Source organism: Tamandua tetradactyla, chromosome 4, assembly GCF_023851605.1.
Source record: "Tamandua tetradactyla isolate mTamTet1 chromosome 4, mTamTet1.pri, whole genome shotgun sequence".
In the NCBI taxonomy this organism is placed as follows: Eukaryota; Metazoa; Chordata; class Mammalia; order Pilosa; family Myrmecophagidae; genus Tamandua; species Tamandua tetradactyla.
In genome coordinates, this window is record NC_135330.1 from 142,758,221 (window position 1) to 142,772,899 (window position 14,679).

A 14,679-nucleotide genomic window follows, 5' to 3' on the forward strand; every position below is an offset into this window, starting at 1 on the left:
TTCTGCAAATTTTAGCCAGATATTTCAACACAGTATGCATGTCCCAACCAACAGTATTCCTGAAAACCCTAGGAAGTGCCCTGGGCTCTATCTAAGTGTATATAAAGGTTTTTATTAGTTTTATTTTCTCAGAAACTTAAGGCCTTCAGATTCATCATAGGCCCGATAAGTCCTGTAACCCAGAGGTAGCAGTCCTTCCAAGAACAACTACCAGGTTCATTCCTCCATCCTGGAAGGTCAAAACCCATTGCCAGCACAAAGAAGTTAAAATGGTCATATCCCTGAAGATTGAAAGTTCAAATGAAAGGTAGGAGGTGTAATTGAGAAATTAGGAATTAATAAATGACTGTGACTATAGAGTCATTACATAGCTATTTCTTTTTAGAGTTTACTGTTTTAGAATAGCCAGAAGAAAAATACCAGAATTTATTCAAGTGTAATCCAATAGCCTTAATCTTTGATGACTATACAACTATACTGCAGAAAGAAAAAAAATAATTGTCAGTTGCCCATATTTATATGCATATACATATATATATATATATATATATATATATATATATATATATATATATCTGTCAATACTACTCTGTCTTAGTTAACTTACCTCTATTATAAGTCTTAAAATTGGGTAGATAGCAATATTAGTGGGTGGGAGTATGGGATGTTTGAGGTTTACTTTTTATTTTTAGTTTTGTTTTCTGGAGTGGTACAAATGTTGTAGAGGTAGTTGTGGTGATAAATGCACAACTATGTGGTGAAATTGTGAACTGATTGTATACTACGATTGACTGTATGGTGTGTGAAGATATCTCAATAAAAATATATAAAAAGAAAAATATTGCATCAACATGTATCTAAAGATTTTAACCCATATAGATTTGAAGTGTCCTATCCACACACCTAGAAAGTGTGTGAGTCTTATAAGGATTCACAGAAATGCTTTGTATACTGTTTTGAGTTATTTAGTCACAGAACCACAAAGCACTGGACAGTTTCCTTTGACCTTTCAGAGTGGTCTTTTGCATAGAGTGACTAGGAAAATACCCAAGAAGCCCATTTCTAAAGGACATATGGGAAAGGGTACACAGATTCAAATACCTTTTGGGACGAAGCAGGTAGTTCAAATAAATGAACCTGCCTAGGGGTAAGACCAGAGGGAGAGGTCGGGACTGTGACCAGCTGAAGGCTGTGTCCTTTGTTAAAAAGAGGCAGTTGCTACTCAGCTTCAACCAGTTGTTGTCGGAGCCTGGGTTGCCAATTACTTTTCACTTTATAGGAAAAGCTGCATTTTTAATGTAAAATGTCCACACTTTTAATACAATTCAAAAAATTTTTGCAAGCTAAACTAAACACAAATGTGTTTTAAAATAATGTTAAAAGCAAACAATATTCGGCATATAGCAGCCCTTAGACCTCCAGTTTGCAAAGTCCTACTCCACTACCGCTCAAAACGGGTCCCAGATCCAAGACCTATATGTTACAAAATAAAACCAAAAGACTGCGTATTGTTTTATATATAAAGCTTATGTTTACATAAATATTAAAAAGGCAGAAAACATATTTATGGTGTTTTAAAAATCAAGATAATGGTTTCCACTGAGCAGGCAGGAAAGAGGTAGGCTGGGTGCATCTAGAGTACTCATAAGGGTTGTTTCTCTTTTTTTATTCTGGGTAGACATTACATCAGCATATGTTTGCAGCATTAAATTCATTAAGCTGTACATTTCTTAGTTGCGCAGTTTTCTGTATGGATGCTACAGTTGAAAAATAAAATAATGTTAAAAACAAACAATATTCAGAGTATGCCCTGGTAAATAAGAAATATCTGTGAGCTGCCCTTTAAAAATATCAGCTAGTCACAAACAAGGTCATGATTTAATGCCTTGCCCAAGATTCACATTCTACCAACCTCAAAATTGAAACTTTCTCAGTAGTGTAGCCACATTCCACAGGAGGCTGAGAAATGGTATTTTTAATCGAATGCTTTGCTTTGCAATGTAGCCAGCAGCTTGTATAAACATAGCAAAGTGCTTCCTTCTTATGAACTTTTGGAATGTTTTGCAAAGCAAAATGCCTGCAGGTTTCTATTTGTGGAAAAGTTTTTCCTGAATGAAAACGCATAATTTGGGTTTAATAAGACTTTTCAACATAAGCTGTACATACAAATATGTATTTTTTCCTTTCATTGTGTCTACAGCATGAGATAAGCTGTAGACCAATTTTATATTGCTATTTTATATGCAAATAAGAGGTTATTTTTTACATGTTTTCAGTTTTATAAGAGACAGGCAAGAGAATTTCAAATAAGGCACTTTTCCGCTCTACTCAGAGAATTGACTTTGCTGTTTAGCTCATTCGGTTTTCTGTGGGCATCTTTATCTCTTGACAGCTGATGAAAAATATTTAAGCACTAAGGGCTTGAGAAATCAATACAATTTATAAGCAATCTTATTATTCCAAAGTGAAATGTGCTCATTTTAGCTTTGTGAGCACAAGTTGAGAAGGTCAGTTCAACTTCACCCTTCATCTTCCATGTAGATAATTCCCAGCAAGCATCTTCCATGTAGATAATTCCCAGGCTCCCCACATGGACAGATAAAAAAATGCTCCTATGGTAATGATAAGTCAGGACCATGACAGGACCCACTTCCAGCCTCATGAGGTAGGGATGAAGAGTTTATGCATTGCTGACGTTAATGGTCACAAAAGGGGTTGAGAAGATTCTCACATGAACAGACTGAGACCAGAGGCAGAACTCTGTCTTTGGCTAGATGGGAAAATATAGAAGGGCCATAGGCCTGGCAGAGCTAATATAAGGAGCAGGCTATAGATCCAACGATGCCCCAACAAGGACAAAATCTGTACTCACCAGTGACACACTGAAGGCTTTAGGCAGAGGCTTAAGTAAGCAGGTAGCTTCTGTCAATGGCTGACCTACAACTGAGCAAAGCAGAGCGCAGGGTAGAGGAGAAGGCAATAGGTTCACAAGAGGTAGAAATTCAGGCAGGCAGTTTACAGGGATGTGACATGGCAGCAGGAAGCCGAGATGATTGAACAAAAGGCAGTACGCAGAAACAGAGGCAATAAAGTTCTAAGCAGAAGCTTGTTCACCAAGGGTGGGTAAAAATCCCCTTACTAGAACTGTACTACTTACTAGAGCAATACCACCATCAAATCTTAGCAAGCACTTCATACTCAGGGCTCTTCCAACCCTCTCTACTGATGATCAGGTCTGCTGAAGGAGAGATAGACAAGGGGATTGCTGAAGGAACCCACCTGCGAGTTCTGTGGGATGTTGAAGCAGGAAGCCACGCATGATGCTCAGAGGAAGGAAGGATGGTAGAATGGAAAAGAACAGGTACTGTTAAACCTCAATAACTTTATCTGGAAAACAAAAGAATACCAACTCCTAGCATTTTTAAAAAGATGGAAAATAAAGTGGCTACCACATAGTTAGAACTCCACAGATGAATGTGAGTCATCCCTTTCAGTTACTAATGGAAACATGCAATGACTGAGAATATTCTCTAAACTTGGGTTTTTTCAACAGGTTATGAACATTCACTGAGCGCTTATTGTGGGCCAATCATTTTCATATATTCTTTTCCTATATTATCCCATTTAATCCTCTTAATCTAATGAGGTAGGTAGCAGTATTTAATTCATTTTACAGTTATGAAAACCAAAAACAGAGAACTTCGGTGAATTGCCCAAGGTTATACATAGTGTAGTGATAGGATTTGAACACAGGTTCAGGAACCCATACTAACAATTTAAACAATAAACACCATGTGGAAAAAAATACTAGAGAAACCTATATAAAAGCAAGAGTTAGCCCATTGAATACCTATTTAGAATACCTGTGGCAGGCCAAAATGAGACATATAGAGAAAGTAATGAAATGGCAGCAGCCTATTTTGATACATTTCTTTTGGCAAATTGTTTCCCTGGCTGTGATCCTGGCTTGGGAAGTTTGTAGTCAGAAACTTTTTATTACCTAGCATAAACAATGGTAGTGTATGGCAGCTTCATTTCTGGGTTGTATTCTCCCCGATGCACAAATACAAGCGCCAGAGGCATCAATTTCACCTTTCTGTAAGATCCCAGATGGACAGAGTCCATTGGGTTGTCTGTGACAAGCTATTATATTGTCCTATCTGTTGGACTAGTCTAAGAATAAAGCCTATTCACAGAAATTTCAGAGATCAACTTACACCCTCATGGATGTGGAAAGTTTAATATGATTTCCAAAGGCACCCACATGATAGGAATTTTGATGGTAATTCATGAAAATATGAATATGAGCTTCCCATCAACCAAAAAGGCAGTGTAACATGTTCCAGGGTGCCATTCCCCATCAAAATCTATAAACAACTAGCAAAAACTGGTAAAGCCATATTCCTCAGAACTCTGGAAAATAGTTAAAGGGTTTCAATAACTGGATGTTAAATTTAACCCCCATGGTAACCACAAATATGTGAAAAATATATTCAGAAAGAAATGAGAAGGGAATCAAAGTGTCGCAATATGAATGCTAGAAAAACACAAACTACCTACACAGACTCAAGAAGAAACAGAAGACCTCAACAGACTACTAACAACTAAAAAGATTGATTCAGTAATCAAAAACCTCCCGACAATAAAAAGAGCAGGAACAAATGGTTTCACTGGTGAATTTTATCAAATATTCCAAAAAGAATTAAAACCAATCCTACTCAAAGTGTTCCAAAACATTGAAAAGCAGGGAACATTTGCTATCTCGTTCTAAGGCCAAAATCATTCTAATAACAAAGCCAAATAAAGATACCACAAGAAAAGATAACTACAGGCAAATATGCCTCATGAATATAGATTGAAAAGTTCTCAACAAGACAAGCAAACCAAATCCAACAGATCATTTAAAAAATTACATGCCATAATCAACTGAGATCTATCCAAGGAATACAAAGATGGGTCAACATCAGGAAATCAATTAATGTAATATGCACCCCTTTAATTGAATCCAGGGGGAAAAAAACATGATCATCCCAATAACAAACAAAAGGCATCTGAAAAAATCCAGTTACCTTTCATGATAAAAACACTTAAAAATCCAGGAATAGACAAATACTTCCTGAACATGGACTCTAACATCATACTCAGTGGTGAAAGACTACCCTAAGATTAGGAATAAGACAAGAATGCCACTGTCACCACTCTTATTCAAAGCTGTACTAGAAGTTTTAGCCAGAAAAATTAGGCAGGAAAATTAATAAAAGTCATCCAAATTGGAAAGGAAGAAGCAAAACTTTCCCTATTTACAAACATCATGATCCTTTATCTAGAAAATCCTGAAAAATCCACAACAAAGTCACAAGATATAATAAACAAATCCTGAAGAGTGGCAGGGTATAAGACCAACATGCAAAATCAGTAGTGATTCTATATACCAATAATGAAAAATCTGTAGAGTAAATCAAGAAAAAATTCCATTTACAGTAGCTCCTAAAAGAATCAAATATCTAGGAATAAACTGAGCCAAGGATGTTAAGAACTTATACATGGAAAACTATAAAATACTGCTAAAATTAATCAAACAAGGTCAAAATAAATGGAAGGGTATTCCATATGATGAATTTGAACAGAAACTTTTTTTAAGAGCTTAATTCTACCCAAAGCAATTTACAAAGTAACATAATTCCAATTAAAATTCCATCAACCTTCTTCACAGAAAATGGAAAAACCAATCATCAAATTTGTATGGAAGTGTGAGAGGCCCTAAATAGCCAAAACCATCTTGAGTAAGAACGAAGTTGGAGGACACAAATTTTCTATTTTAAACCTTATTACAAAGCGACTGCAATCAAAACAGAATGGTACTGACACAAGAACAGACACACAGATAAACAGAATCAAACTGAGAGTTCAGAAAACTCTCACATCTATAGCTGTGCCAATTTGAAAGGATTATGTACCCTAGAAAAACCATGCTTTAATCCTGATCCATCTTGTGGGGCACCCATTTCTTTCCGTCGCTATTCAGTATAGTAGGTTGGAAACTCGATTAGATTATCTCCATGGAGATATGATGGGCCCAGTTGTGGGTATTAGCCTTTGATTAGAGGGAGCTGTGACTCCACCCATTCCAGGTGGGTCTTGATTTGTTTACTGGAATCCTTTAAAAGAAGAAACATTTCGGAGAAAGCTATAGAGCCACAAGAACCATGAGAGCCCATACAGCCAGAGACCTTTGGAGATGAAGATGGAAAACACCCCTGGGGGAGTGTCATGAAACAAGAAGCCTGGAGAGAAAGCTAGCAGACATCACCATGTTTGCTACATGCCTTTCCAGTTGAGAGAGAAACCCTGAACCTCATCAGCCATCTTAAACCAAGGTATCTTTCCCTGGATGCCTTAGAGTGGACATTTCTATAGTCTTGCTTTAATTTGGACATTTTCACAGCCTTAGAACTGTAAGCATGCAACTTATTAAATTCCTCTTTTTAAAAGCCGTTCTGTTTGTGGCACATCACATTCTGGAAGCTAGCAAACTAAAATAATGGCCACTTGATTTCTGACAAGGGTGCCAAGTCCACCCAATGGAGAAAGAATAGTCTCTTCAACAAATAATTCTAGGAAAACTGTATATTCATATGGAAAAAAACGAAGGTAGGCCTCTATCTCACACCACATACAAAAATCAACTCAAATTGGATCAGAGATCTGAATATAAGAACTAAAACTATACAATGACTGGAAGAAAACATGGAGCAGCAATTTCAGGACCCTGTGTTACGTAGGCGGTGGTATCTTAGACTTTATACCAAATATATGAGCACAAAGGAAAGAACTAGAAAAACAGGACTTTATCAAATGAAAACTCTTGTGCATCAAAGTACCTTATCAAGTAAAAAGATAACCAGTGGAATTGGGGGAAAATATTTGGAAAACAAATACCCAATAAGGATTTAATATCCGGAATACTTAAAGAAATCCTACAACTCAGAAACAAAAACACAAACAAACCAAAAGACATGCATAGACATTTCTCTAAAGATGATATACATGTGGCAAAAAACCACATGAAAAGATGTTCAATATCATTGGCCATTAGAGAAATGCAAATCAAAACCATTTCACACCACTAGAATGGCAATTATTTTTTAAAAATGGAAACAGTAAGTGTTGGACAGGATATGGTAAAATAAGATCACTCGCTCATTGCTGTGGGAATGTAAAATGGTGCAGCCACTGTGGAAAATAATTTGGCAGTTTCTCATAAAGTCAGGTATAGAATTACCATATGATCCAGCAATCTAACTTGTAGGTGTATACCCAAAAGAATTAAAAGCAATGACTCAGATATTTGCACACCAGTGTACATTGAGGAATTATTCATAATTGCCAAAAGATGGAAGCAACTCAGGTACCCATCAAAAGACAAAGGGATAAACAAAATCTGGTATACACACAGTGGAATATTATTCATCCATAAAAAGGAATGAAAGTTCTGATACATGTGATAACATGGATGAACACTGACAACATTATGTTGAGTGAAATAAGCCAAACCTAAACCCAAAAAGACGAATATTGTATGACCTCACTGAAATGAAATACAAATTCATAAAGTCAGAAACTAGAATACAGGTTACCAAAGGCTGAGGTGGGGGTAGGGAATGGGGATCTAACACTTAATTCATACAAAGTTTCTGTTTTAGATGATGGGAAAGTGTTGGTAATGGCTGGTAGTGACATAACACAACATCGCAAATGTAATTAACACTGCTGACTTATATATTTGAACGTGATTAAAAGGGGCAATTTGAGGTTGATATGTTACCAGAATAAAAGTTAAAAATAAACAACATAGGACTTTATAACACAAACAGTAAGCCCTAATATAAACTATGGACTATAGCTAAAAGTATAATTAAAATAAAATTGTTTTGGCAGTTGTAACAAATATACCACCCTAATGCAAAGTGATAATAGTAGGCAAAACTGTGTGTAAGGAGGTTATTTGGGAAAACTGTATTTTCTGCATGATTTTTCTGTAAAATTAAAACTTCTCTTACAAGCAAACAAACAAATAAAATAATAATAGAAAGTGGGAGGGAGCAGCAGCCTGACACCCATGATATATTCACAGTGTATTTAATACACTCTGATGTAATTCTCTTTGGCTTTAAGTAATTCATGATCATTTTAGATGAATTAGAACAATACTTAAAAATCATCCAAGATATTACCAACTAGAGATGACCTTAATAAACACTTTGTTGTTTACCTTTCCAGAATCTTAATCTATTCATTTAACTTTTGATAAAAAATGTAAATGTATTTATCATATTTTACAGTCTTCCCCATAACTGCCTTTCTCATTTAGTAATATTTAATTATCTTTTAATGTCAATACAGAACTACATTTTTAATGATGACCTTTTATATTTTATGAATGATTATTTATTTTTTTATTTTTCAGCCCTGTATTAGTGGTTATTTAGGTTATTTCCAATGTTCCTTATTATTTATAGGAACTCTTCTTACATTTAACATACTAACCTTTACCCTATTATGGAGAAATATTGTTATCCAGTTTCTAGGTTGCTTTTAACAATTTTTTATTGTTGCTTTGCATTCAGAAGTTTTTAATTTTTATGTAATAGAATTTCATGAACATTTCAATTGTGAATACTGCCTTTGGTGCCATGCTGAGAAAACCCTTTCAATAAGCCCTCAGGGTTACATAAATATTCATGGACATTTTCCTCCAGTGATTTTATGGCTTCATTTTTCTTCATTTAATATGTTTTTGGAAGAGTAGATGCTAATATAATTTTGGTAATTCACATATCCAAAACTGCCAGAGAGCTTACTTTCTAAAAGACTACTGAGATGAATTTGTTTTGCGGTAGAAGAAAGCCCTTGTATATTACAAAAACTCAGAGCAGAACACATTGGAGTCTCTTCTATAAGACAAAAGGTGTGGTGTGGGCCCCAGTGGCTCAGCAGGCAGAATTCTCACCTGCCATGCCGGAGACCCAGGTTTGATTCCCGGTGCCTCCCCATGCAAAAAAGGGTGTGGATTACACTTTATAAAGGTTGATACAAGTGTGTTAACATAAAGACATATGTTATGTTATATATATACATATGTTAACAGTATTTCTGGCATAGAGGTTCTGGGTAACCTATGACCAGAAGCACATCCATACCCCATTCCTGTCGTAAGGAAAGGATGCAATTCTCCAGTCTCTGTCCTGTGCCTCCCTGTCTAGAATTTCTTTGAGGAGGATGCATCTTCCCACCAGATGATTCTTAGTCAGAATTAATTGTCTCCATGGCTTCACCTATTTCTTCAGAGGATGTGAGGCATATTGTTACATCAAAGAGTACATGGGTCAAAAAGAGAAAATAAATACCATGGTGGCTACTCCCAATAATAGGACTACATTTCCAAACCGTGTAGTTTGCCTACAGAGGTTTTTTTAAGAAGCAGCTAAAAAAATCTGGCATGTAACATGGAAATGGCAAAGACATTAACATGATTATACATGCCTTTCCTATCACTTATTTCACTTTCAAAGCAATTTTGACGTCATGACGTTGACCTCAAAATCGTGATCAAGGCCTTTACAATTAAACTTTAAAATCTATTCACTGTCCCATGGCCACCTTTAAGATGTCAGTCCGTGATATCACTTGCTTCCCAGTTTAAAATGTTTTTCCCCTTGGGAGCATCTGTTCATTACTGTAGTTAACAACCACTCAGTTAGCAAAGAGCCTTAAGACAATACAGAGGACAAGTTAATGGTGTAACAAATCAGTCGTTAAGCTAAATGGTCAGTTTGCACCGTACAGTATTATTGCTTTATTGAACCCAACTTAAAGATTTACAGCAGTGACATTTTATTCCAGGTACAAGATGCACAAATGAAATACTGAGGGGTGCAGTTTTGTTTTATGCTGCTTTCATTAAGAACCCAATTGCACGGCAAAATCAGTTAGTATATATCTCGTTCCATGTGACAGCCAATTTTCCACTGAAATTGGAAACTCTTGGAGCTTTTTAATCCTTGATCTGACTCTGGGAGTACAAGAGATGGGAGTTATAACATGTTTTTAAATTGTTTAAAATAAAGCATCTGTAGTAACAAGCACTTATCCCTGGCTCCTGAGCTATGAAACTTCTCTGGATAAATGATGCAAAGCCTCAACTCTACATCTACTTTGATGATGCAATCTGTCAGAGACATATTTATTGGAATAACATACTGAGGTATCTTTTTTTCCAAGTGAATTTCTTTTCATAGAAAATGCAATGTCATAAGCATACTTGTCACCAAGATAACGTGTGACACAGTTCGAGCATCTAAAGGCCTAAAGCTGATCTCATCATGATTCATTTAATAAATAAATATAGCTCTTATTATATGCCAAGAACTTTTCAAGGACCTAGGGATATAGAAGGTACCAGTCCTTATGAAATTTACATTCTTGTGGAGAAAACATATTTCAACAATAAACAAATACTCTAAGCCAGATACATTTTGCAAGTAATAAGTGCTATAAAGAAAAAAAAAATACTCTCAAGAAGAGTGGTTGGACAGACATCAGGAGCGGAAATTTGTTATCTGGAGGACTGTAGAAATAAATTAATCAATCAAGGGCCCCACAAATGAAAAGAAAGATAAGTATTTCATTGAACACGTATAAAACATTCTTTCACATAATGTCAAAGCATTGTCTGCTGTAAACTTTCAGACATGAAGAGCTACAACAAAAGATTAAAGTTTAGTTCAAGTTTAGGGATAGTGTGAGCTTAAGTTACAAGCCAGTGCCCAGCACTATGAGCAGAATGCTTTTTACATCAGTAAAAACAATGATGAGATAGGTGGGAACAGCTGGGGTTTTGGAATAATTGCTTAGTTCAGATCTATAAAAAGCTTTTAAGTTAATCCTCCAGAGGATAATGCATTTTGTTATGCTTTAAGGGCAGAATGGCAGATATTCTGTAGTTTACAAACTAATTCTAGACTTCTGCTTAATATCATTTAATGTATTTATCTTCTACAGCTACACAACCTCAAACTGACTCTAAACTTCTCTAGTAGTACTGAAATACCACAGGATGAACTATTAGACCTTGAGTACTGTATTAAATGACATGTGACAATCCTCACCTTCCAGACTAGGTCCTTACAAACTATCAATGAAGAAGAAAAAATTTTCAGAGAGCCTGTGTTCAAAATTATACATATCTGAAATATTTTAAGAATGAACTATTTCAGTCTTTAACTTATTTTCAGTTTGTGGTTGGCAAGATAAGCCTGTGCTTTGACAATATAAAGACTATTTTTGTAAGACTTACTAGATCATATGTAGTTCAGATCATATGGCATATTTGCATAAATGTAAATAGCATCCCTTTAAGATTCTTTTGTTTCTTGCTCCAGTAATACTTTTCCCAAATACAGAAGAAATGTTATGATACCAATTAATCCATTTATAAAACAGACACAATAAAACAAATCCCATTGCTCTTGTCCTCATGGAACTCATTGAAAATTAAATGAGAACTCCCTGTCATTGGTATCATGGCCTTGACCTCAGCATGAAAGAATATCAGCAGAGGGTAGGAAGTGTATCAATCAGGATCCCAGCAGGAAACAAATGGCATACCCTAAAAGGTAATTTAAGAGAGTATAATGAATGGGACATCATACAAGTTAGGAGCAGGTTCAGGGAGACCTACTTGCTAAAACATCCCAGGGCTGGCTAGCTACACAAGGGAATTATTTCAACTGGGCTTATAAGGGCAAAAGGAGAATATTAGTTTCCTATTGCTGCTTTACCAAATTGCCATAAACTAAGCTGCTTAAGATAACAGATATTTATTAATCTCACAGTTTTGGAAGCCAAAGTCCAAAATAAATCTTATGAGTAAATAATAGAGGATTATAGGGGGGAACTACTATTGCATGCTATGGTATATATTTAACAGGAAGTTATCAACAATATCAAAGCAATTCTAGGGGTAAATAATTGTGGGGGAAGGACAAGAGCTAATGGGAAGTTTGGATTTTCTATATGATGAGGATATATTTATCACTTATTCTCTTTGGAGCAATGAAAATTGTCTAAATTGAGAATGTCGATAATTGTACAACTAAGTAAGGATACTGTGAGACATGGATTGTTGACTGTGAACATTATCCATGATACCCAATGGACAGAGGTGGCGGAAGAATACACTGAGTAGAATGACAGACTGGTAAATACATATAATAGAATATTGTGTAGCTACAAAAAGAAACAAAGTCATGAAGCATGCAATGAGGTAAATGAAACTTGGGGACATTATGTAGTACAAAATAAGCTAGAAATAAAAGAACAACTATTGCATGGTCTCTTTTAGAAAATATTTATAAGAAAATCGGGGTCTAGATTGTAAGCTCTTATAGCAGTCACATTTAGTCCAGAAATGTAAATGTTATTTCTAGATTTTGAGATGCTGTGCTGTATATGTATAACCTACTATCTCCCTGGAACTTTGGCTGACTGTGTGACACCTGAGACTTGGAGTTCTGTAGCTCTGAAAGTCAGCATTGCTACATACAACAACTGTTAAAGAAACTGAAAAAGAGGCAAGGCTTCAGTTAAAAATAAGAAGGAAGCCAACAGGGTTGGGACTAAGGTAAATCAGAATACAGGAGTAAGGAGAGCATTGTCGGTATTTTAGAACTTCACCTACTATATGAGGTGAGAAAGAGAGGTGTATGTTGTTGAAAACCTAAGTTTTCTGTAGCACATAATTTAACTCAGCACATCCCAACAGCTTATTTAAAGAACCCAAACACATGGAGCCCAGAAATGGGAACGAGGGCTTGTAATTCTGTAGAGTTTAATGTAATACCCAGAAACAACCCAGAGTATGTCTGGCAGATAATTTAAAAGGATTGACAAAGTCCTTTGAGGAGCAGGAGAAAAACTATGGAACTACTAAGCTTTACCACCAGGGAAAGCCTCTTCTGTTGCTCAGATATGGCCTCTAAGCCAAACTCATAAAATCATTATCCTCCTCTCTGTGTGGGCCATAACATCAAGGAACCAAAGTCTCCCTGGCAACATGGGACATGACTCCCAGGGATGAGCCTGGCCCTGGCACCATGGAATCAACAATGCCTTCCTGACTAAGAGGGGGACAAGAAATGCAACAAAATAGGGTACCAGCGGCTAAGAGAGTTCAAATAGGTTCAAGAGGTTTCTGTTGGCTACTCTTATGCTAGCTTCAGCTAGATATTACTAATCACCAGGGTTTGCCAAACCCCTACCAAAACCATTCCTGTCAACCCTAAGAACACCTGGGGCTTTATATGAGATTCTGCAAAAGTTTCAGGCACTAAGATTACTTTCCAGAAACCTAACCACCTCCAGATGGTTACTAGGCCAGGTAAGTCCTGAAATCCAGAGGGGCCAATCTTTCCAACTAGTTTCATCCCTCTATCCCATATTATTGACACCACTTTCCAACATGAAAAAGTCCAAACACCCCCAAGATTGGGAGAATGAACAAAGGAAAAAGAGGAGTTATAACAGATAGGATTTAACAAATGAGTATGACTGCTGAATCCATATATTGATATTTCTTTCAGTCTCCAGTGTCTTGGAGCAGCTAAAAGGAAAAACCTAAAATTGTGGAACTGTAACCCATACCGAACTCTGAAATCTGTTCTATAACTACTTGTTACAATGTACTTTGAAACTTTTGCTTTTTTTGTCTATATATTTCACAATCTTAAAAAATGTTTAAAAAAATAAATCTTAGGGGGCTAAAATCAAGGTTTGGTAGGGACACACTCCGTCCAAAGGCTCTAGAAGAAAATCCATTTCCTTGCCTTTTCCAGAAACAAGAGCTGCACTACTTACATTCTATGGATCTTAATCCCTTCCTCCTTCTTCAAAACCAGGGGCATAGCATCTTCTCTCTCTGACTGTTTCTCTTTGCTTCTGTCTCATGGCCTTCTTCCCTTCTGTATGTAGTCAAATCTCTACCTACCTCCTTCCTAGAGAATACTTGTAATTACACTTAGGGTCCACTGAGATAATTTAGGATAATCTCTCTATCACAAGATCACAAGATCATTAACTGAATCACATCTGCAATGTCTCCAGTATCTTGGAGCAGCTAGAAGGAAAAATCTAAAATTATGGAACTTTAACCCATAGCAAACTCTGAAATCTGTTCTATAACTAGTTTGGGAACCCTTTTCCCAAATAAGGGCACATTCACAGCTTAGGAGATAGAAGGACACAAATATCACTGGGGGGCCACTATTCAGCCTACCACAAGGAGCGAGCTGGAGCTATTACTGGAACCCAGAAAGACCAGCAACAGTAGAAAAAGGCTGTCTGACAGGAATTGTAGCTTTGGGATTAGAATACTGCTACTGCCAAGAGATAGTCAAGAGACAAGAAAAGAGTCTGGGAAGTAAATACCCCAATCTCCATCTTGTACCACCTTCCAATCTCCTGCCTGTGTGTCCCACTGGCTAAACCTCACTGGAAACCAGAGGGCAAGCAAGGCTAGTTGATACAGTCTATAAAGTCGGCCTACTGGAATAGAGAATAGGACAGAGAGGACACAGAAGTGTGGATTTTGCAAATCAAATAGAAACTATCCAGCAAAGATAG